Source organism: Brassica napus, chromosome C2, assembly GCF_020379485.1.
Source record: "Brassica napus cultivar Da-Ae chromosome C2, Da-Ae, whole genome shotgun sequence".
In the NCBI taxonomy this organism is placed as follows: Eukaryota; Viridiplantae; Streptophyta; class Magnoliopsida; order Brassicales; family Brassicaceae; genus Brassica; species Brassica napus.
The window spans coordinates 39790943-39813637 of NC_063445.1; the positions used below are offsets into that span (position 1 = coordinate 39790943).

At 34.1% G+C, this 22695-nt stretch overlaps 1 long non-coding RNA gene and 1 other non-coding gene across 3 annotated transcripts; one reads left to right on the forward strand and one right to left on the reverse strand.

Annotated features, from left to right (window-relative positions):
* Window positions 1-4895: 4895 nt before the first annotated feature.
* On the reverse strand, window positions 4896-11570 carry LOC125581692. 2 transcript variants are annotated; one of them, XR_007319352.1, is made up of 3 exons: window positions 7662-11570; window positions 6869-7288; window positions 4896-6781 (listed from the first exon to the last, which is right to left on the reverse strand). It is a non-coding gene; the product is annotated as an uncharacterized LOC125581692 (long non-coding RNA). The 2 variants fall into 2 exon arrangements; XR_007319353.1 differs by having other exon boundaries at window positions 4896-7288.
* Window positions 11571-22309: 10739 nt separating this feature from the next.
* LOC125582595 lies at window positions 22310-22416 on the forward strand. Its single transcript, XR_007320052.1, has one exon. It is a non-coding gene; the product is annotated as a small nucleolar RNA R71 (small nucleolar RNA).
* Window positions 22417-22695: the final 279 nt, after the last annotated feature.

Below are 22695 nucleotides of genomic sequence, written 5' to 3' on the forward strand. Positions count from 1 at the left end.
CTCTCATACTTTTACTTATCCTTTCACTTCCTTATCATTTTCACTTATCCCTTCCCATTCTCTTTTACCTTCCTTTTTCATTCATACTTGTACTTGAGACTCAATTCACTAGACGCCACCCGCTATCGGTGTCACACACAATACACATCGCATTCAAGTTCTACTTCAATAACTTTTATAATCATTACTCGTCTATCGTCCTAGCATTTATTTCTCTCTAGCATCCTAACTTCAATCACAACAACACATGGGACAACACATCCAAACATACTAGAATCAACTACCAATCAATCGTCACCACAACAATTCAATTCAGTTCATCGAGTCCCATTTATCAGTATGAGGGTTCTTATGCATCATGATCCATTCATCTATCATCCTAGCAATACCATGTCCTATCAACCTAACTCCCAATCAGGGTCTAATCAAACCTAACTCCAACATATAGGAGTATACAGAATCATGAAAGAAGGTTGGGTTCGAGACACTCCACCTTAGTCTAGATCTGGATCTGGATCTGTAAACACAGATTTAAGAAGGTTGAGATCTGGTCACCACCACCACTTCACGGCGCCGGAGAGAGGGAGAGAGAGAGAGCGTGCGATGGCGAGGAGAGAGAGGGGGTGTCGGCGAGGAGAGTGAGAGAGAGAGCGACGCGCGGGAGAGAGAGAGAAGAGAAAGAGGCGGCGCAGGATAGAAGGGGAGAGAGCTCGACGGCTAGGGTTTTCGGCCTCCGGGAATTCTCTGCAGAGCTTCGCTTCAGATTTGTGATGAGGCAAAAAGGGAGGCTGCATCTCTTTTTATAGGAAAAGGGAAGGGAAACCCTAGGTTTTTGCCAAATGGGCCGTAGAGAAGCCCATATTCTTTGTAAAATTTTACGGGCCAGGAACCGGGCCGTTACAGTTCGTCTCTGTGCGAATCTATCGAACGACCTTCATGTTACATAGTGCAGCTCTCAAGACAACCAATGGTCCAATATGTGAGCTTGACATATACGCTGTCTCCAACCTTGGTTGCTTATCTTTCTTTTTAACTTGCGAGGGATTACTATTGACAGCCGCCGCTGCTCATGCTATCACTGGGCAAAAGCTAGCTTGTTTCTTCTTTTTTGTGCACCTCTAGCTAGCTAGTGTTTTAATTACGCTACTCTCCATAAATTCGTCTGCATGTCCAAATTTCCACCAACATTAGTTATAAATCCAACCTAAAGTATGCCCATTGTTACCATTATAATCATGGTTGCCATGTATGCGGTATGCCAAAATCTAAATTAAAATATTCTGTTGGTGAAAACAAAAGTTCAGATGATGCTTGAGTCACTAACTACCGAATTGTCGACTCGGATTTCATGTATAAAAGAATTATGACTTTGGCATATGAGAAACTTATCTCACTGGAATATAATCATTAACTTTTAATATACAATATAATTTTTTTTATATGCTATTTAAATGAGCTTGAATAAACAGACTTGTAAAAAGGCTAGCGATAAATACTTAGTTTTTAACATTAAAGTGATTCGGTATATATTTTACATCAATAAGAATATTTAATAATGAGGGCGGGGGTGGGGAGACTTTCAGTTTTACAACAAATTTGATATCAATTTTCAAATTTACCTTTAAATGATAATTTTTTCATAAATATTTTAAATTTATGGTTAAAAAAACTAAAATAAGCATTTTAAATCATTTATAAATATTTATAAATAATTAACAAAAATTTAATAGAAATTTAAAACACAACTTAATCTCCTAATACTAAATTCTAAACAATAATCATTAGATCGTACACCCAAATGCGAGTGTATTTTTTTTTTTTAACGCTGATTTATTACGATCTTACAATTATGATATAGGAAAGATTACATAGACGATTCGACAACCGACAATACTACCTGGCTTACGAAGACCTACGCCTAACTGCATCACATGAGCCGTCCTATGAAGATCCATGCCTGACCAGATTTACTTGCACCATGTTGAAGATCCCTTGCAAGTCTTTCCTCTGTAGTCTGCATAATTGTTTAATAAACCGTTCTCTCCGGGACTTGAAACCTGGATTTCCTGCAATCTGCAATAAATTGCATAGTCTGGGATTCGAACCCCAGACCTGGGTGTAGAAGCCTTTAAACCTTAACCAATAGGTTACGGTGCTTCCACAAAAAGAGTGTATTTTTTAGTGTGAGTATATTTTAAAAAAAATTGGTAGCCAACTTATGATATTTCATACAATTTCCTGTAAATAATCATTTTACAACATTGAACAGAAGGAAGTTAAAAGTATATTAAGAGAAAGAAATGATTTAAGTAAACATAAATAATATACCATGGAATAAGCTTCCAAATTTCTTCGAATTTTACTGACGTGCAGAAGTATGTTTGCCAAGGAAAACAACCTTTCCAACGATGAAACATCAATCGACTAGATCACGTAATCCCCCACATTCCAATCTTAGAGCATTTCGAATAAAAATGGAAGTGGGAGCGAACGAGGATAACATATTTTGAATATGTCCATATCTAATATTATATTGGGGAATAAAATATTGAAACGACATGCATTGTCACCAATTAAAGAGTCCTTAGTTTAAAATAAATAAATGTGTGGTTGGAAAACAATTTGTCACCAACTTTTAAAAATAACCTTGATTGACATACTAATATATAGAAAATAGATTAATACCTTTATTTATATATTTAAATCTGAATATTACATTTTCGTTTATACGATAATTTATTAACTGTACATATATTTTTAGTAGAAAATATTTTGGGTATATTCTTTTAAAACATCATATTATTTAATTTGATAATACAATATTTTACATAAAATTGTGAAAAATGTATTTGAAAAAACATTTCAATAAGATGCATTACTTATTTTCAAAACTATGGGATAATTTCAATTTAACCACAAATTTAATTTCACTTTTCAAATTTAGCTTAAATGATAGTCATTTTCACAAATACCTAAAGTTTGTGATAAAAATTAATTCTTTTAAATCATTTTAAAAAAATTTATAAGTCCAACTTCACCCTTTAATACTAAACCCTAAACAATCATTATTAAACCCTAAAGCTGAATATTATTATGTTTTTAGTTGAGTGTGTTTTTGAAAAGTGGTAGCAAATTTATGGTATTTCAAACTGTTTTTCGAAAACTATCCACATGTTTGCCAACTTTGATTACATATTTGGCTGTTTACCAAATAGAGGAATTGCATTCTATCATGGGTTTGTTGGTTTATTTGGCAAGCTCATAATCTCCTTATCTTTGAGAGCACGGCGACCCTAACTGCAAATGTTGTGCGCAAAACCTTATCTTCAATAAGAGAATGAAGTCTTGCAAAACATCAGCACCATATATATATCTATGAGCCGGCTGATGTAACACCTGTTCCCTCTCACGCCGCTACCGAGCAACACCAGCATCTGTAACACCAACGCCTCCTGGTCACCCAACTAACTCACGGCGGGTCTTGGTTGGGTCCTGAACATCAATCAACCTTCTCTCCTAACTACAAGTTCTGGTACAAGGATATCTCTTCCCCCTCATGGCAGAGGCTCTGGCACTACGAGAGAATCTAGAGCCAGGTCATCAATCTTATCTACCAAAATTATAGTTTCAATCTGACTCACAGAAGCTCATTAGAGCTATAAATTTTAAGATCTATCCGGTGGACCTTTACGGAGTTCTCATGGATATTAAATTTTTATCATCTTCCTTTACTTTGTGCCTGTTTTCTTTTATTCCTATAGAGCATAACAGTTTGGCCGATTCCACGAGGAAGGCAGACTTGCATATATACTCTCCTACTTGTACTAAACTACTTTCGTTCTAATCAAATTTGGTTGTTCACAAAAAAAGGAATTGCATTCTACAACCAAGAATTTTGTTTTTAATTAAGTTTAAGATGTGTTATATTTTAATATTGAAATTAAATGAAAAAATAGAAAGAGAGTGACAAATGAATGAGATAGTATCTTGCTGGAGAAACTTTTTCTACGGTTAAAAAGACTCAAATCCAAACGTATCTACTTTCTGTTGGTTTATTTCTTTTTTATTTTATTTTAAATTTTATTTCTAAGAATAATTAATAATATTATTATATATGTTAAATACTTATGAGAGGGTATCTACCACTAAGAGCATCCACATCAATGAACCCCCACTTGGGGTTCATTGGAATTTTTTATTATTTTTTTGGTGGGGTCGGAAATAGTAATGAACCTGTATTGATTTTCTTCTTCCATTAGTGAACCCGAACATGGGGTTCTTAGAATTAAAAAAAAAAATTATTTTTTTAAAATTTTCAATACATTATTATTCAATAGTAGGAAAATCATAAACATAGAAAGATTATTCATCTTGATTACCGAACATTTGCCATATATTTTCAACTAGGTCAGCTTTCAGACGGTGATGTATCTGTTGATCCCGAATTTGATTGCGAATGTCACGCATTTGACCGACATTAGAAAGGCTTTCCGTAGAGGAGACGACATCAACCTCGGAACTTCTGCTTGATTCTCCTGATTCGAATACATCTGTATCATACTGAATGAATCTGTCTCGTTCGTCCTCTACTATTATGTTGTGCAGTATGACACAACATCTCATAATCCTTCCTATCTTTTCCTTGTCCCATAGTAGTGCTGGGTTTTTGACTATTGCAAACCTCGCTTGCAATACTCCGAAAGCACGTTCGACATCTTTTCTTACGGCTTCTTGATGTTGAGCAAATAGCTGTGCTCTTGGAGTTTGAGGAAGCAACGAAGAACAAGTTTGAGTTAAGAAGATAGGGAAAGGGAAAGAACTTAAAGAAGATAGGGGATGATTGTTGTGTTCTGATTGTTTTAGAGAGAAGCAATGAAGAACAAGTTTAAGACCAATGCATAAATGAGACAATAGATTATATAGGCATTGTTTTACAATACACGTGAAGTGTAGAAACCAACAAAATGCTACACTTTCACACCCGTGACACAAACATAATTCATCCGTGAGTGTAGAAACCAACAAAATACAACTGTTTCTCACACCCATTACACAACATAATTGAAAACGTGTTGTCACTACACACTACCTACTACACCTCGTGACAACTACTTAGCTAATACCACCCGTGACCTGCAGAAGCAACAAAGAACGCCAGTTGAAGTAGAACCGGTGACCTGCAGAAGCAACAAAACCACGCCAATAGTTAGTAAGCAAGTAAGCAAACCAAAGAAACTACTACTACTATTTATTGTAACAGGCATAGTTCCAATTAAAGCCAACGAAACTACTACTACTATTTGATGAACTGAAATAAAATGACTATACAACTCAAATTCCAAACCAGTCATAGTTCCAATTAACATTAATTATCAGCAAAACAACCTAAAACAACTACGCAAATACTCAAGAAAACAACCTAAACTACTACGTTTGTAATCACTGACCAGATCAAAGCATCTCAGCTACGAGTTTGTCCTTGAGAGACACCTCACTATCAGTTAGAGTATCTTTTTTTTGAGAGGAGACGATCTAATAGTTTCTGTTTGGATATGTTCTGTTTCATGTCTATAATGGTCTGTAGTCGATCATATGCTGCTTCATTCCCATGCTTCTTGCGTTTGGCGGCTGCTTTGCAAGCCTTAACACCAGGTGGTCTAACCTCTTCTTCCGAGTCAGGCACCGTCTCTGTAGCTTCCTTCCTTTTCTCCTTTGCACCATCTGTTGTTAAATAAGTTGACCTCCACTTTTGATCGAACCGCAGCTCCCTCCACGCATGTTCAAGTGTGAACTTGCCCGTGTAGTCGTTGAAGAAGATGTCATGGGCAGCCTTCATGACATCGTTCTCATTTTGGCCACTAGCTTGCTCCTTCAAAGCGGCCTCATAGCTTCCCACAAACTTACAAACCTCGGAATTTAGCCTTCCCCACCTCTGCTTACATGTACTCCACTCTCTTCCAGAAGAGCCTGTTAGCAGAGGGCTTGAATTGAAATATTCCTCAATTCTTCTCCAAAAAGACACTAACTTCTGCTGGTTACTAACTATGGGATCTTTGCTGGTGTTTAACCAAGCACTGATGAAGACTATATCTTCTTGTGGTGTCCACTTTTTCCTTTCAACCAGTTTGGGAACACGAGAAGACCCGGGAGAATTAAGGGAAAACGGATCCATTAAGGTTTCCGTAGGTGTGTTTTAAAGTTGGTTTCTGTTTAGAACTTGGTTTGAGTTAACCTCAGTAGGATTTACTATGTATTTAAACTAATATTTTGGGTGATGTAACTTGGTGTGTTTTAAAGTTTTAACTCAATTTGTTTTAAAGTTTCTAACTACCAAACATGGTGTGTTTTAAAGTTTCTAACTACCAACCACGAAAACAGATAGCATTCATCAAAACACAACCACTATCAGAGCATCACATCACTTTCAGAGCATTCATCACTGCCACCAACCACCCTAGTTCAATTAATACACAGAAACTACTTCTAGTTCAGTTCACTTTCAGAGCATCACTTTACTTTCAGAGAATATCAATTAATACACTGAAGCTACTTCTACTTCAATTCACTTTAATTAATACAACACGGAACCTACCTACTCAACTTCAGTTCTAGTTCAGCCAGCAACCTAGTCAAATTCAGTTCTAGTTCAGTTCAAGATCAGGTGTTTACCTTTTGGATTTTAATCGAAGCAGACCTTCTCCAGAGTATCCACCTGTACAGTGAGGTTATAAACGTCACCAGTGAGCCTATCAACCAGCAGAGCGAGCCTTTTAACCTGTGCCTGCACAGATAAACCTTCTTACTGTTAAAAACAAATTACTTCTTGTTACTTCCTATTAGGTACACTTAAAAAAATAAATACACTAACCTCTACACTCTCTATCTGTCTCTTGAGATTGGGCACCCACTTGATCACCTCCTCAGCCTCGTCCACACGCTTACGCAGATGTTCGATCTCCTCCTGGACACCTACAACCCAAGGCTGACGATAATGTAACCCATCAGCCTTGGTGACAACATTATAAAACATTAGACAACATATTTCCTACAAATTATACTACATATTATACGAGTGCTCTGAGGTATCTCTTACCTCGTAGTTTATGCAGGTGAAGAAGCGCTTTCCAGGATGAGTCTCGTGCTCCTCCTTCACCCGCATCTCGTCAATCATTCTCCCACCACAGGGACATCGTCTTGGAATTCCATATTCTGAATCGCAAACGTTTCCCAACATGTTTATGTACTCCTGATGCCTCTTTGTATCTCTCCTCTCCTCTGCGGGATCCATCTGAACCAGATAACCAAACGGATTACAACAACATCACAAAAAAAATATTGATTTAAAACCTAAAATCGAAAACCCCCAAAATTCAAAATTAACCCACTAATCGACAAGGAAACACTTCGATCTAGCCCTATATGAAACCCAAATGCCCATTTATAACCTACAATCGAATACCCCCAAATTTGAATATGAACCCTATTTTGAAAATCACACTAATCTACAACGAAATGCTTCGATCTACCCCTATATGAAACCCAGAAGACGATTTAAAACCTAGAATCGAAAACCCCCAAAATCGTATACGAACCATAATTTTAAAATCCCACTAATCTAACTGAAACGCAAAGATGTATCGGTGAATCCACTCGATACTCACCTATTAACGTGGAGGAGACACTCTCTACTCGAATCGATGAAGAATAGTGAAGAAATTTGAAGAAATGAGATGAGAGGAGACGATCGCTCGACAAATCGCCTCTTGGGAGCAAACCCTAGATTTTTTTCAGAAATGAGGGAAAGTGATTCTCTACACGCGATCCTCCTCCTCACATCAATAACGCGTCGCCAATAGCTGCGTGACACCTGGCGTAAACCCGTCTCCTACGGGGTCACTGGGAAGGCCCGCCTCGCAAAATAAAACCCATTTTTCTATTTTTTTTTAATTCCGGCTCTATGATACTGAGCCCATGAACCCCTTTACAAGTCTCAATGTGGATGCTCTAATGGTTATCTTAGGTTTTGAAAGAAAATATCCTTTTGATTTGGAGAAATGGCTTGGGAAGGGGTGTCCTCGTCTCTCATCTCTCCTCTCTTTTTTCTTTATGTTTTATATTTTGTTAATAAATTTTTCACCTCTTTTTGCATTACATTTTTTTTCAACACAACATTTATATATATGTCACATGTTGAAAAATACATCTACATTTTTTCACATACGCATGTTTAAAAACAGATATATATTTCTTAAAATTATATAGTCTGTTCAAGAGAAAATATTTTATTTTATTCTATATAATTTATATTAAACAAAATATTTTTTTACAATATTAATATGATTTCAAATTTACACTACATTATATATGAATGAAATGCTAAGATGCTCTCCCCGGAAAAAGAATATTTACATATGCTTCTCTCTTTTTTTCATTTATTTTTATTTATTTTTTATTCGAAAATTTGTCAAATGACCAAAAACCCCTAAAACATCAATCTAATTACAAACTCTACCATTCATACTTTAAACTTAATATTCTTTCCTCTATCATAATTCTTAACTTATGCATCTCTCTTCTTCTCTCTATTCTTTTTTTTTTCTCAAATCTCTTCTTCTTCTTCTTCTTCAAAATCTCTGAAAACCTCTTCTACATTTTCTATGAATCTTCATTGATTTTTTGCTCCTCGTTCGAAATATGTTCTCTTCTCTTCTCCTTCTTGAATCTCTTATTTCTTCTTCTCAGATCTGTTCTTCTTCTTCGAAATCTGTTTTCCTTCTTAGATTTCAGATCTATTTTTCTTCTTTGAAATATCTTCTTTTTCTCAGATTTCTTTCCTTCCTCAAAATATGTTCTCATTCTCTCAGTTTTTCAACTTCTCTGTGATTTCTTCTTCCTTTTTTATTAGAGAAAACAACCATAAAAATCTTGAACTTTCAAATTAAAGCTAAAAAAACATTGAACTCATGTTTGAACCAAAAAAATATATCAACTTTCAAATATTGGTAATTTTAACTCTCATTTTTTGTTGACTAGGCCATTTAAGAAACCTGAAAAGTCAACTATTAAACCCGTAAACGTAAGTTAACTCGCTAAATGATGTCGTTTTTAAAACTGATTAAACATTAACGAAATGATGTCGTTTTACATCTGTAAACATTTAAATCAACCTCTCTTTCGTGAAACCTAAATTTTCTAATTCTCGAATCTCTCAATCTTCTAATCTCCAAAAAAGAGAGCCATTGATAATGCAAAGGATGGCTAAGACGATGGGGGTTACTTCGGGTTCGCCGTAGTGAGAAATCTTAAGTGGAATTGTGAGACTAATGAGAATGATAATGAGGCTGAGAATAATTGTATTGGTGTCGAAGAAGAATTTTTAAGTAGTATTTAAAACAACGTTGTTTAGTAAGTTAACAGACGTTTACGGTTTAATAGTTGACTTTCCGAGTTTCTAAAATGGCAGATTCAACAAAAAATGAGAGTTAAAATGACCAACATTTAAAAGTTTGGGTATTTTTTGGCTCAAATACGAGTTAAAGTTTTTTTGGCTTTAATTTGAAAGTTTGGAGTTTTATTGCCGGTTTTCTTTTTTTTTATTTATAATTATTTGTCAGTTTCTTCTTCTTCTTATTTGATTTTCTTCCTCTTGCGCTCTATATCTGTCATGTTACATGAATATATGATAAATGAAAAAGTACAACTACAACCAGAAACAAAGTTATACCAAGTTGTACTATCGTTCAAGTACAACTTCATAAAACTATAGAACTTGGTAAAACTAGGTACAAAGTTTTACCAAATTGTACCTCGACAATGGTACAACTTATTAAAAATTTGTACCTAGTTTTACCACGTTGTAGAATCGTTCAAGTACAACTTTGTAAAATTTTAGAACTTGGTAAACTATAAAACATTGTAAGACTGTATTATTTGGTAAAACTTTAAAACTTGGTAAAAGTTGAGAATTTTTAAAACTATAAAATTTGGTAAAACTTTACATCGATTATTGAGAACTGGAAATTTGAAATTTGAAAAAAATAAAATTTGAAATTTAATTTCGTAGAAAACAAAAAGGGTAAAATCGGAGCTCCACTATTTCATTAAAAGTACGAGAGTATGTAGACTCATTAACAGTATGACAGATTACTATTTTTTCTTTAACAGTATATGAGATTTTAGTCCATAATATAATCAAATAGAATAAATCAATTTCATTCACTATACGAGAACATGTAAATTCGAACGAATTCACGAGATATTTTGAAAGTTTCTTTCAAGTTATATTAGAAATCATAATGTTATAGTGCACTCATTCGAAATACACACATATCCATTTATAAAAATATGCAATCAAAATAAATTAATTTCACATATTATATTATTTTATAAAGACAATATATTATATTACAACATTTTTTCCTTCTCATTCTTTTCATCCTTCTCATTTCCATGTGCTTCTTATTTTTTTCACTTCAGCATCTTCTTCCTTTTCTTTCTCTTTCTTCTTCTTTTCCTTTTCCTTTTCCTCCTCTTGTACTTCTTCTTCCTCCTCCTCTTTCTTTTCCTCACCTTTTTCCATTGAGCTTTTGTTTTAAATCAATCTGATTATTATGCTATGTATTATTGTTATAAATCAAGTATTATATACTATACGTGTAAAAATATAATATAATAATATATCAGTTGTGGATAGTCACACACATATGTGAGTCTTCTTCTTTTTCTTTCTCTTTCTTCTTCTTTTCCTTTTCCTCCTCTTGTACTTCTTCTTCCTCCTCCTCTTTCTTTTCCTCACCTTTTTCCATTGAACTTTTGTTTTAAATCAATCTGATTATTATGCTATGTATTATTGTTATAAATCAAGTATTATATACTATACGTGTAAAAATATAATATAATAATATATCAGTTGTGGATAGTCGCACACATATGTGAGTAGAAAAAGAAAATTTTCCGTTTTAATGTGAAATTATTCTATCCATAAATAATTTTATTACATAAATACTTTTCTAATATTTGCTTCTATTATTAATATTCTCCTAATGCACTCTCTGAAATGAGGCACACACGATTAAAAAAAAATAGAGTTAGAGCTTTTGATTTATAACGCACAAGCCTAAAAATAGGTTTATAGAAAAAGATGACAAAAGTCTAAAAATGCCTAAAAAAGTTCGTGAAATGTTTATAAGAGCTAATCCACTTTAGATTATCTTTTTTTTTAAAAATAATTTTACAGGATGAATGTGTGGTTTCAATGGAAATGTGGAATCAACATTCAGTCTCCCACTATTCATTCAAAATTTGGAAGCGTTTGCGTGAAATATGTCGAGCATTTTGGATCACCATAAGATGACTTGAACTTTTTATTGTGATACTGTTGAGATTCCATATCAAAAATTTAAGGGAGATTTTAAAAAATGACTTACAATTTTAAGCAAAACACAAAACTAATGTTTTTTGTCAATACTATTTAGCCATAAACTTTCCATACCATTCTTAGTTTTTTTTGACATATTTACAAAATTGTTATTGTAATTTAATATCATTTTAATTTCAAAAATGACAAAAAAACTAAGTCACCCTAAACATTTCTCTTATTTAGAACAATATCATTATCTCAAATTTTCTAACCACCATGAAAAACCATTTTTTGAGATCTTATAGCTCGAGAATTCAATTTCTATCTACTTTTTCTCATTCTAAACCAACAAATCTTTATTTCCTCTCATAATTGATTATCATAAACGCAATTTCATAGTTTGTGAATCTACAGTAAAAAATTGTCAAAAGCTGCTTCTTTTTGTTCATATTTGGAGTTTGGACGGTTGAAGAGGTTGGAAATGAGATTTACACCGGAAAAGGTATCTGTTTATATGTATTCGTCACTTTTCAGTTTTGTGTTGCTATAGCAGACTGTTTTATATGTCTACGCATATGTGTAGACTTAGATGCGGTCTACTTGTCAACACACATGTTAGTTTTGCAATTGACAAATTTATATTTTTTTGCAACGTACACTTTCGTAGAAGTCTATGTCTTTACCTTTGAAAAGAAAAAAAAGTGATAGACTTATTAATAAGTCTAGGTAAAAGATGTTAATTTTTCATTACCGAACTTTTGACTTTTCATAGTAGCTCTCATCGAAAGTCTACATTCTGTAGATTGCCCGGGAAGTTTACAAAAGGTTAGTTATTCATTTGATCAAAACTTTGACTTCTTTGAATAATGCACTTGTAAAAATGTTTAAAGATCGACCAAAATTTAATTAAAATGTAGACTTCATATGCAGTCGTCTACTATTCTTAAAAAGAAAAACATATAATAACCCATCGGATTTGAGAGTAGACTTCTAAGAGTAGTAGATTTCATATGAAGTCTACTATTTTATTTTGGTCAAACGCAAAACTAACCCCGTCCTATTTGAGAGTAGACTTCATAGGAAGTATAAACATTTGTAGTCGTCCATTTAAATCTACTCGTAAAAAGTCAAACTTTGTTGTCAATTACAAAACTAACTTCCTTTAAAAAATTTAAAAATTTAGACTAAAAATGAAGTATACTTTTGAAAGTCAAATACTGAGTGAATTCTTGTCAATTGCAAAACTAACATTTTTCAAAATGTTGACTAAAACGCAGTATTCTTATATAAAATCACAACATTTTTTAAAATAGGGAAAATAATCCGTGAATTTTGCAATGGAAATGTGGAATCAACATTCAGTCTCCTACTATTCATTCAAAATTTGGAAGTTTTTGCGTGAAATATGTCGAGCATTTTGGATCACCATAAGATGACTTGAACTTTTTATTGTGATACTGTTGAGATTCCATATCAAAAATTTAAGGGAGATTTTAAAAAATGACTTACAATTTTAAGCAAAACACAAAACTAATGTTTTTTGTCAATACTATTTAGCCATGAACTTTCCATACCATTCTTAGTTTTTTTGACATATTTACAAAATTGTTATTGTAATTTAATATCATTTTAATTTCAAAAATGACAAAAAAAACTAAGTCACCCTAAACATTTCTCTTATTTAGAACAATATCATTATCATCAAATTTTCTAACCACCATGAAAAACCATTTTTTGAGATCTTATAGCTCGAGAATTCAATTTCTATCTACTTTTTCTCATTCTAAACCAACAAATCTTTATTTCCTCTCATAACATTGATTTTCATAAGCGCAATTTCATAGTTTGTAAATCTACAGTAAAAAAATGTCAAAAGCTGCTTCTTTTTGTTCATATTTGGAGTTTCGACGGTTGAAGAGGTTGGAAATGAGATTTACACCGGAAAAAGTATCTGTTTATATGTATTCGTCACTTTTCAGATATGTGTTGCTATAGTAGACTGTTTTATATGTCTACGCATATGTGTAGACTTAGATGCGGTCTACTTGTCAACACACATGTTAGTTTTGCAATTGACAAATTTATATTTTTTTGCAACGTACACTTTCGTAGAAGTCTATGTCTTTACTTTTGAAAAGAAAAAAAAGTGATAGACTTATTAATAAGTCTAGGTAAAAGATGTTAATTTTTCATTACCGAACATTTGACTTTTCGTAGTAGCTCTCATCGAAAGTCTACATTCTGTAGATTGCCCGGGAAGTTTACAAAAGGTTAGTTATTCATTTGATCAAAACTTTGACTTCTTTGAATAATACACTTGTAAAAATGTTTAAAGATCGACCAAAATTTAATTAAAGTGTAGATTTCATATGCAGTCGTCTACTATTCTTAAAAAGAAAAACATATAATAACCCATCGGATTTGAGAGTAGACTTCTAAGAGTAGTAGATTTCATATGAAGTCTACTATTTTATTTTGGTCAAACGCAAAACTAACCCCGTCCTATTTGAGAGTAGACTTCATAGGAAGTATAAACATTTGTAGTCGTCCATTTAAATCTACTCGTAAAAAGTCAAACTTTGTTGTCAATTACAAAACTAATTTCCTTTAAAAAATTTAAAAATTTAGACTAAAAATGAAGTATACTTTTGAAAGTCAAATACTGAATGAATTCTTGTCAATTGCAAAACTAACATTTTTCAAAATGTTGACTAAAACGCAGTATTCTTATATAAAATCACAACATTTTTTAAAATAGGGAAAATAATCCGTGAATTTTGCAATTGCAAAAGCTAACCCAAAGAATAGACGTATATGAAAGTTTACCTCCGTAGACTGCAATGCAAGTCTACGATTTTAGAAACTAAATATGTAGTCTATGTAGAAAATTCTATTAAAAGTTAATTTATGTATTATTAATTAAGGTTTTCATAATTTTATTATTTCTCAGTGTTTTTTAGTGAATCCTAATCGTCTTGAATAAATTTCAAAAGTTAATATGTTATAATTATGGAACTATCAATTTTTTTTGTTTTACTATGTTATTCACTAATAAGTGTAGACTTCCATGACAGTCTACTTTTGTAGACTGCAGTTGAAGTCTACATCGAAAATTCTATTAAAAGTGTATTTGTGTATTATTCATTATGTTTTTCACGATTTTATTGTTTTACGATGTGTGTTATTGAATCTTAACGGTCTTGAATGATTCAAAAGTTAATGTGATAATTATGAAACCAACAAATATCTTGTTTGATTAGATTGTTAACTAATCAGTGTAGACTTACTTAGACTATGCACAATGGTTGTCTTTATTCAACAGCTTCTTTTTACCTTTTTAAAATCCACATCACATTTTCTTTTCCACATAATCATTTAATATTTAATTTTTTAAAAATTAAATATTAAATGAACCAAGTCCCTATTTATAGAGCATAAAAATGAGGAATTATGATGTAAACAACTTTTTGAAAAAGTTTAACTACAAAATATTTCATTTGAAACAAATAGAGTGAAAAAAAAATATGACTAAACTCAAGAACCAATTAGAATTTAGGGATTATATTTATGTTTGAAAGAAATAGACTTTCCATTCTTTCACTTTCTTTTTGAAAGCGTGAAAGATACAAATTGAAATTGATTGGTCCATATTTTTCATGTGAATCCCATTTTTATGTTTTCAACTAGTTGAATGAATTCAACAAGAGTTAATGCACATACTCTTTTTTTCCTTTTTCAAAACTACCATTGTAACCATTCGACAATTGAAGAAAATGTTTCAAGTGGTCCATTGCACATGGTCTTAGAAGTCTTGTTCTCTATTTTTATTGTTTTAAAGTATACACTTGAGACATATTGGAAAGTTTTTTTGATTATTTTTACTCGTGAAACTTTTTGGAATGTTAGTATAGTTTTTCTTTTTCTCACATGTGTGTTAATTATTGTTTTATCTTATGAGGAACTTAATTGTTTGGTTAATTAGAGTATCTTGTGAAAAAAGTGATAGCTAACAAAAATTAATAATATCGTATAAGTGAAACACAACTAAAAAATAAATACAATGTTTATAGATTATCCATCAAAAATAATTATTTATAAATGAATATTTTATAATGATAAATTATTACAAAGTAATTTATTAAAAAATCGAATTTGTTTGATTATTCATAATGTTGATGGCTCAAATAAAGTCTTGGAAAAGAGTACCTTCCGAATAAAATAAAACTATGGGAAAAAACTAAGATAAAAATTTTTAATCGTATTTTAGTAAACTTTTTATGAAATATACTTAAATTTTATGGTTTAGTAAACTTTATTTGAAGTTTAGTACGGTTAATTTTTATGTAGACTTCTTTAGAAGTCAACACTAAAAAAAAATTCAGATTTAAGTAACTCACATTTAGAAAATTTGAAAATAGTTTGTTCTGGAAAAGATTTCAATATTATTTTTAAGATGAAATAGTAGCAAAACAAAACATAGAGTTTGAATCTATAAATTTAGTTCAATATAAACACAAACTACATATTTAAAATCAATATATGTAAATCTTTCACTCTTGAGAATGATAATTTGAAAACTTTGGAAGATAATACCTGCAAAACAAGATAAAATTATAAGACAAAGACATAAATCATATTTGAGTATTGAAGTATACATAACAGTTAAGGCTAGTAGACTTTACTTGAAGTCTACGTAAAAGTTAAGGTTAGTAGACTTTACTTGAAGGTTAGTAGACTTTACTTGAAGTTTACCAACCTTAACTTTCAAGTAGACTTCATCTGCATATTTATCTTACCATGTAATATTTAGATCTGAAAATATATATATATTAAAAAATGTGAAATTAACTCTAGATTTGAAAATTATAAAATATAGTTTATAAGATAAATACATATTAAAGTAAAAACATATAGTTTGAATATGTAACTTTATTTAAATATAAATATAAAACACATATTTAAAATCTATATATGAAAATCTTACATTTTTGGGAAGAGAACATAAAATCCATAGAAGAAAATACATGTAAAATAAGATAGAGTTATGAGAAAAAACATAAGACAAAAAAAATAAAGTCATATTTTTGTAGACTTTTAATGAAGCCTATTTAATATTTGGGAAATTTGCCAAATATGATTCATAACTTGATTTTAAATATAAACTTATACCCAAACTTGAATCGAATGCAAAACTAACCTAAAATCCTTGTGAAATTACAGCCAGCCCCTTGTGACCAAACAAAAAAACATAAGTCATTTTTACAGATATAGCCCCAGTAAGTCGTCTGAGTCGTCTGAGATGCTAGACGTCTTCTAGACGACTTCCAAGTAAGTCTTCTGGTGTAGCTGATCTTAAAAATAATTTATAAATTTTTTAAAAAATATTTTGATAAGCGAAAAATTAAAATCATGTAATTATAAACAGTTTTAAGAGATACAAATTAAAATATAACAAAATTGAATTGCTTTCAACATAGATGAATGTAGGTAGTGAATCATGGTATTCTTTGGTCTAGGTTTTGGCAACATATGTTGTAGTATTGTATGTATTCTGAGGGTTAGATTTTGGAAAGCTTGAATGTTTTTTTGAAAAATTAAATTTTTACATGTAAGTGTTTATTTTTGTGTATAGTAAATACTTTTAAAGTTTAATTTGATTTTATGAAGTGTTTAGTTAGTTAATTAAGTTTAGGGGTTATGTTTAGGGTCTAGAATAATTTTAGATGGACGACTTACCGGGAAGTCATCCATACCGGACCGAATCCTTTATTTTACCAATGTATTTTTAAACCTAACCGGATCATTTAACAGACATATAAATACCATTTTTTTTATTTTTTCACAACTTTCCAAAACCCTAGCGCCGTTTCTCTTCAGAGGCGATTACGAAGGCGATCTCTCGTATTCCGTCATTCTCACCGCCGGTAATCTCTTCTCTTACGACGAATCTTGTTTCTCCTTCATTGCGTAGAGTATTTAGTAGTTTAAACTGACCATCCGCTTCCTTCGTTTCAGATCTGAAACCGCGTCTCATTGAACTCCGCCGCCGGTAAGTTATTTCTCTTGTCTTAAGGCGTTTAGCCGCCGTAAAACCCTAAAAAATGTAGTCTTGATTCTTCTTTTCCCGTCGATTTTTGCAGATCTGTAACCGCTAGTGTCGTTGGAGACCATATCTTCTCCGACTGTAAGTCATCCATCTTTTAAAGAAACAATTTTTGTATTTATTCAGAAAGACTACTCAGATGACTTCCTGGAAGTCTTCTGATGTTAGGAGTTTTCTGTCTCCTAAAACAAATGTTGTAGTATAAAAGATTGTCGAACCAGTTCTGAGGGATATCAAAGCACTGAGAATGCAAGTACTCACATAATCTAAGTGTAACCAATGATTTAGATGAGTTTTAAACTACTACTAATTCTAGAAAGCAATTAGAGAATGATATTTTCTTGACTAAGGGAAAAGAGAACTCATGGGCATAGGGATTAGACTTTGGGTGATCAAGTATCGAACTAAGGATGGGAAATGATCAATCAAACTATCGACCTTAAGCCTAGACACAATTCTAAGCAAGCTCTATGTCTAGATGAATGCTCATTTGCTAACATATCTCAAACATCAAATGTCTTTGGTTGAATAATGTGAAATCAATCATTACTAACAAGTCTATTAGCTATCTTAGTACCTTTAACAACAAATGTCTTTGGCAAAGTATACTAAAAGCCTAGGAGAGTTGTCTCAGGCATTTCATCAAACACCTTTTGGGTGAAAAATGCCTATTGATCAACTTTTGAGTGACCAACTCAGAAGATGCATTATGAATACTCTACTAGCAAGGAACAAGAATGATCTACACTAAAACATCCTAGAACTAACCTAATAACCCTTGATCTCCCAAACCCATGAATTCAAAAGGTGATTACTCACTAATCTCCATGATTCCTCTTAAACCCATATTGGATTTCAGATTAATCATGTAGAGGAATAGACAAGAAATCAACAAGAACACAAGATGAAAGCAATCTGAATCTCAAGAAGTTTTACTAGTTGTTCTCCACCAAAGAGATCTCCTGCCTCCAATGGCTTACAAAAGTACTTAACTTAGGTTTAAGAAATGTAAAACAACAAAAAAAATGACCAAAAAGCCCCTGAAATAACATAAAAATCATCCAAGCCAAACACGCGGAGCGACCTAGCATTGCCGCTCCAGGAGGTCGCTCCCGACGCGTTTCTTCGTGTCTCGCCCCGTCAAAACGCGAGCGACTTGAGCTGGTTGCTCTGGCTGGTCGCTCTGGCTGGAGCGACTTGAGATAGTCGCTCCGGGCTGGTCGCTCTGGCTGGGAGCAACCTTGGTAGGTCGCTCTGAGAGGTCGCTCCAGGATGCTCGAACAGGGTGGATATGCCTCTAGTAAATTGGTCGTGACTCTTTCATTACATCTTCAAATGACTTGAAACCACTTCCATTAGAAAGCTAACTCAATTTTATGTGTCACCACAAAATATTAGCAACAGAAGATGTCTCTAAAGGCTCCATCCGCTCATCTTTCACCCCCTTTTGGATCACAATGCTCCCAAACATCTCAAATCACTCCATGGCACACTCCAACACCTAATAAGGACAATGAATGCAAAATGCAACCTAGACATGGCTAAATCCTAATCTATATGATGAAAATGCTCATGGATGAATGGATAAAACAATGAAAATATGCAAGACATCAACTCCCCCAAACTTGCTCTTTACTTGTCCTCAAGTGATCAATTCAAATTCATGGAAGAGAGACAAATAGCATAACCTCACTCTTTAGTCTACTCTAGCTTCTCAAGGCCTAGTGAAACTCATACCTCTACACAAGTTGCCGGATCATCAATTAACAAGCACCTTAACCAGCTCTCACATTAAATTAAGCACAATGCAAACAAGTGAATTCTTGCAAATGGATAATTGATCCTAGTCATTTGGCCTGGTGAACAAGGGTTGGTTTCATGAGAATGAAAGAAGGGTTTCCAAAGCATTTTTTCTAGCTATCACTCAAAAACAGGAACCTGATCATTATGTAAAATCTATCTAAGAAAGGAAGCAACTGATGCATACATAGATTGGTTCTCATCCTTCTACCCTTTTCTAAGTGACATCAAACTCCACAAATCCCCTTTTTCACCCGATAAACATTCTTGCTCTCTCTCTTTTTCTTTTTCTTTTTCTTTTTCTTTTTCTTTTTCTTTTAATCACTAGGGACTCAATATCTTTCTCAACACTTAGCTCTAACTTTTCCTTATTCACTCTCTTTTTTTTTTTTTTTTGACAACACGTTGCTTATCTAGAGCTTTCTCTCATTAACCTCTCTTGTCTCTAGGGTCTTTCTATCTTATGTTTCCTCTTTAGTCACTTCCCAAACCCAAGATAAAAGAACTTAGAGTACACAAACTCACCCACCATCCTAGATGCTAGCTCAAATGAGGTTCCTATTGCTAGCCAAAGATGAGAACAAACCTATGTCGCTCCCAATACTCTCAAGATTTTGTACATGACAAGCTATCAAGAAGAGGCCTCACTCAAGAAAATCAATGTTGGTCTCAAAGAATGGTAAGGGTTTAAGGGTGTGGAGTGCCATTTGGGTTAACAAAAAGGTAATGAATGGAATAAGATAACCCAAATGTGTATGAGATCCATGACTAAGTATGCAAATGCCCATATGCAAGAGAGATTAGATTCATTAAGTTCAGGTTCATTTGGAGCTGGTTTCAAGGCTATATAAATCTCACACAGCACAACAAGTTTCAAGCGGAGCTTTCAAGGCACAAAGCATACAAGTTTTCCAAGAGAAGTTTAAGCTATAAGGCAATCCCAATCATTGTTCCAAATGCAACATGAATGCAATCCTAGATGCTGTAGACTCAATCCTAACGATGCAAATGATGCAACTACATGCTTGTTTTTGGTTTTTTTTTTATGCAAATATGTATGTTTTTTCATGCAAATATGTATGTATAATGCAATGCATGAGACTCAAAATCATCAAAGCAAACGTGATCAAATACTTGGTACCTCCCCCACACTTAAATCATACAGTCTCTGTGTGAGTGAGAGAGGGATACCCAAACGACAACTAAAATGCAAAATATGAACTGGTATATACAAGGGAGTGTGGTGGGTTACCTTCTATGGGGAATGAGTAGAGGGAGATACTCCCTCCTCGTCGTCCTCAGGTGGTAACTCTTCAAGGTGCTCATCAGTAGGAGTGCCCATCTCTTCAATTAGAAGGCTTGCCCGAACACAGTTGGTTTTCTCATTTTCCCCTTGATGTCAAAGTGGAGGATGTTCTCTTTACCCAAATGGAGATCAATCGTGCCTTCCTTCACATTAACAATAGATCCTGCTGTAGCTAAGAATGGCCTTCCTAGAATCAATGGGTCTTGAGCCTCCTCACCCATCTCAAGCACCACAAAATCTGTAGGTATCTCATACCTTCCAATCTTCACAGGCAGGTCCTCTAAGATGCCCACAGGGTACTTCACTGAACGATCAGCTAACACCAGAGAGAGTCTACACTTCTTGTACTGAGTGAATCCAAGCTTCTTTGCAACAGACAAATGCATCAAGCTGACACTAGCTCCCAAATCGCAGAGACATTTCTCAAATACCATAGGTCCAAGAGCACAAGGTAGTGTGAAGCATCCTGGATCCTCTAACTTCTCTGGAACATCAAGCCTCTGGATGATGGCACTGCACTCATGGGTAAGAATCATCATGCCTTCCATCTCCTTCTTCTTTGCAGCTACAACATCTTTCAGGAACTTGTTGTATAGAGGAATCAACATGAAAGCATCGATGATGTGCATTGCAACCTGAGCATCACTCATTTGCTTCTCAAACAGAGCCTTGTACTTCTCTAGCAGCTGCTTCTTGAATCTACCAGGGAATGGAAGTTTGGGTTCATAGGGGGGAGGAACAGAAGAATTCTCACTTGCTGGAACAGCAGCTTCACCATCTTGTATTGTTTTCTTCTCTTCTCCAACCTTTCCTTTACCATTAGCTTCCATAATCTTCTCCAAAATCTCATCATTGGTCTTCTCATCAACAATTACCACATCATCATCTAAGTTGATGGCCACCTCCTCACATAGTTTCTCAGCATCCCCTAGGAGGTAACTGCTTACCACTCCTAAGGGTGACAGCTTTGGCCTCCTTGGGGTTTTGGTCAGATTTTCCAGGTAGAGATCCTTGCTGGCGAGTCTTGTGAGTGTTCATGGAAGCAAACTGATTCTCTAAATTCTTGATTGTAGAACCAAGATGTGAGAATTTGTTGTTGAGCTCATTGTAGCTCCCATCAATCTTGGAATGAAGGTTCTTCAGCTCATAACCAACATGCTTCTCACTTCTAGTCTGAGACTCCAAGATTTGTTTCAGTAAGGTATCAGTGCTGCTCTCTTGGGGAGCAGAGGAACTAGACGAGGGGTTTTGCTGAGGCTGATAGCTGCCTTGCTGGTTGTTTCTAGGAGGATAACCACTCTGTTGGTTGTTGGGATTGGATTTCTGTTGGTAGTTGTTGTACTAAAAGTTGGGCTCTTTTTTGTACCAGCTACCATTGTTGTTGATGAAACACAACTCTTCCTGACCTTCCAAACCCTCAACCTCGTGGACAACAGGTGCTGTCTCTTGGCTTGGGTTATCAACAAAGTGCAGCTGCTCTTGGGTGGCTTTATCAGCAATGAGGATGTCTATCTTATCCTGTAGAGCTTTCAACTCCTTCCTTGTCTGCTTATCATCTGTTCGACTGCCTCTGTCGTGGTCTCCACTGTAGACTGCATCACTTTTTACCCTGTTGTCAACCAGCTCCTCAGCATCTTCCTCAGTTCTCCCCAAGAAGAACCCATTGCTAGTTGTATCCAGTCTGGCCCTGTACTTAGGAAGAGCACCACAGTAGAATGTGCTCAGCAAGCTCTCCTTAGAGAAACCATGGTGTGGGCATTGAGCTTGGTAGCCCTTGAATCTCTCCCAGGCTTCACTGAAGCCTTCCAAGTTCTTCTGTTGAAAGCTGGAAATCTCATTTCTTAGCTTAGCAGTTCTTGAAGTAGAGAAGAACTTCTCCAAGAATGCTTTCTTGCAGTCATCCCAAGTGGTGATAGAGTCGCTGGGTAGAGACTTCTCCCAATGATGTGCCTTATCCCCCAAAGAGAAAGGGAATAGCTTGAGCTTTAAGGCATCTTCGGACACACCATTGGTTTTTGACAACCCACAGTAGCTGTCGAACTTGTCCAAGTGATCAAATGGGTCCTCTAGAGCCAAGCCATGATACTTGTTGTTCTCGATCACGTTGAGGAGTCCGGATTTGATCTC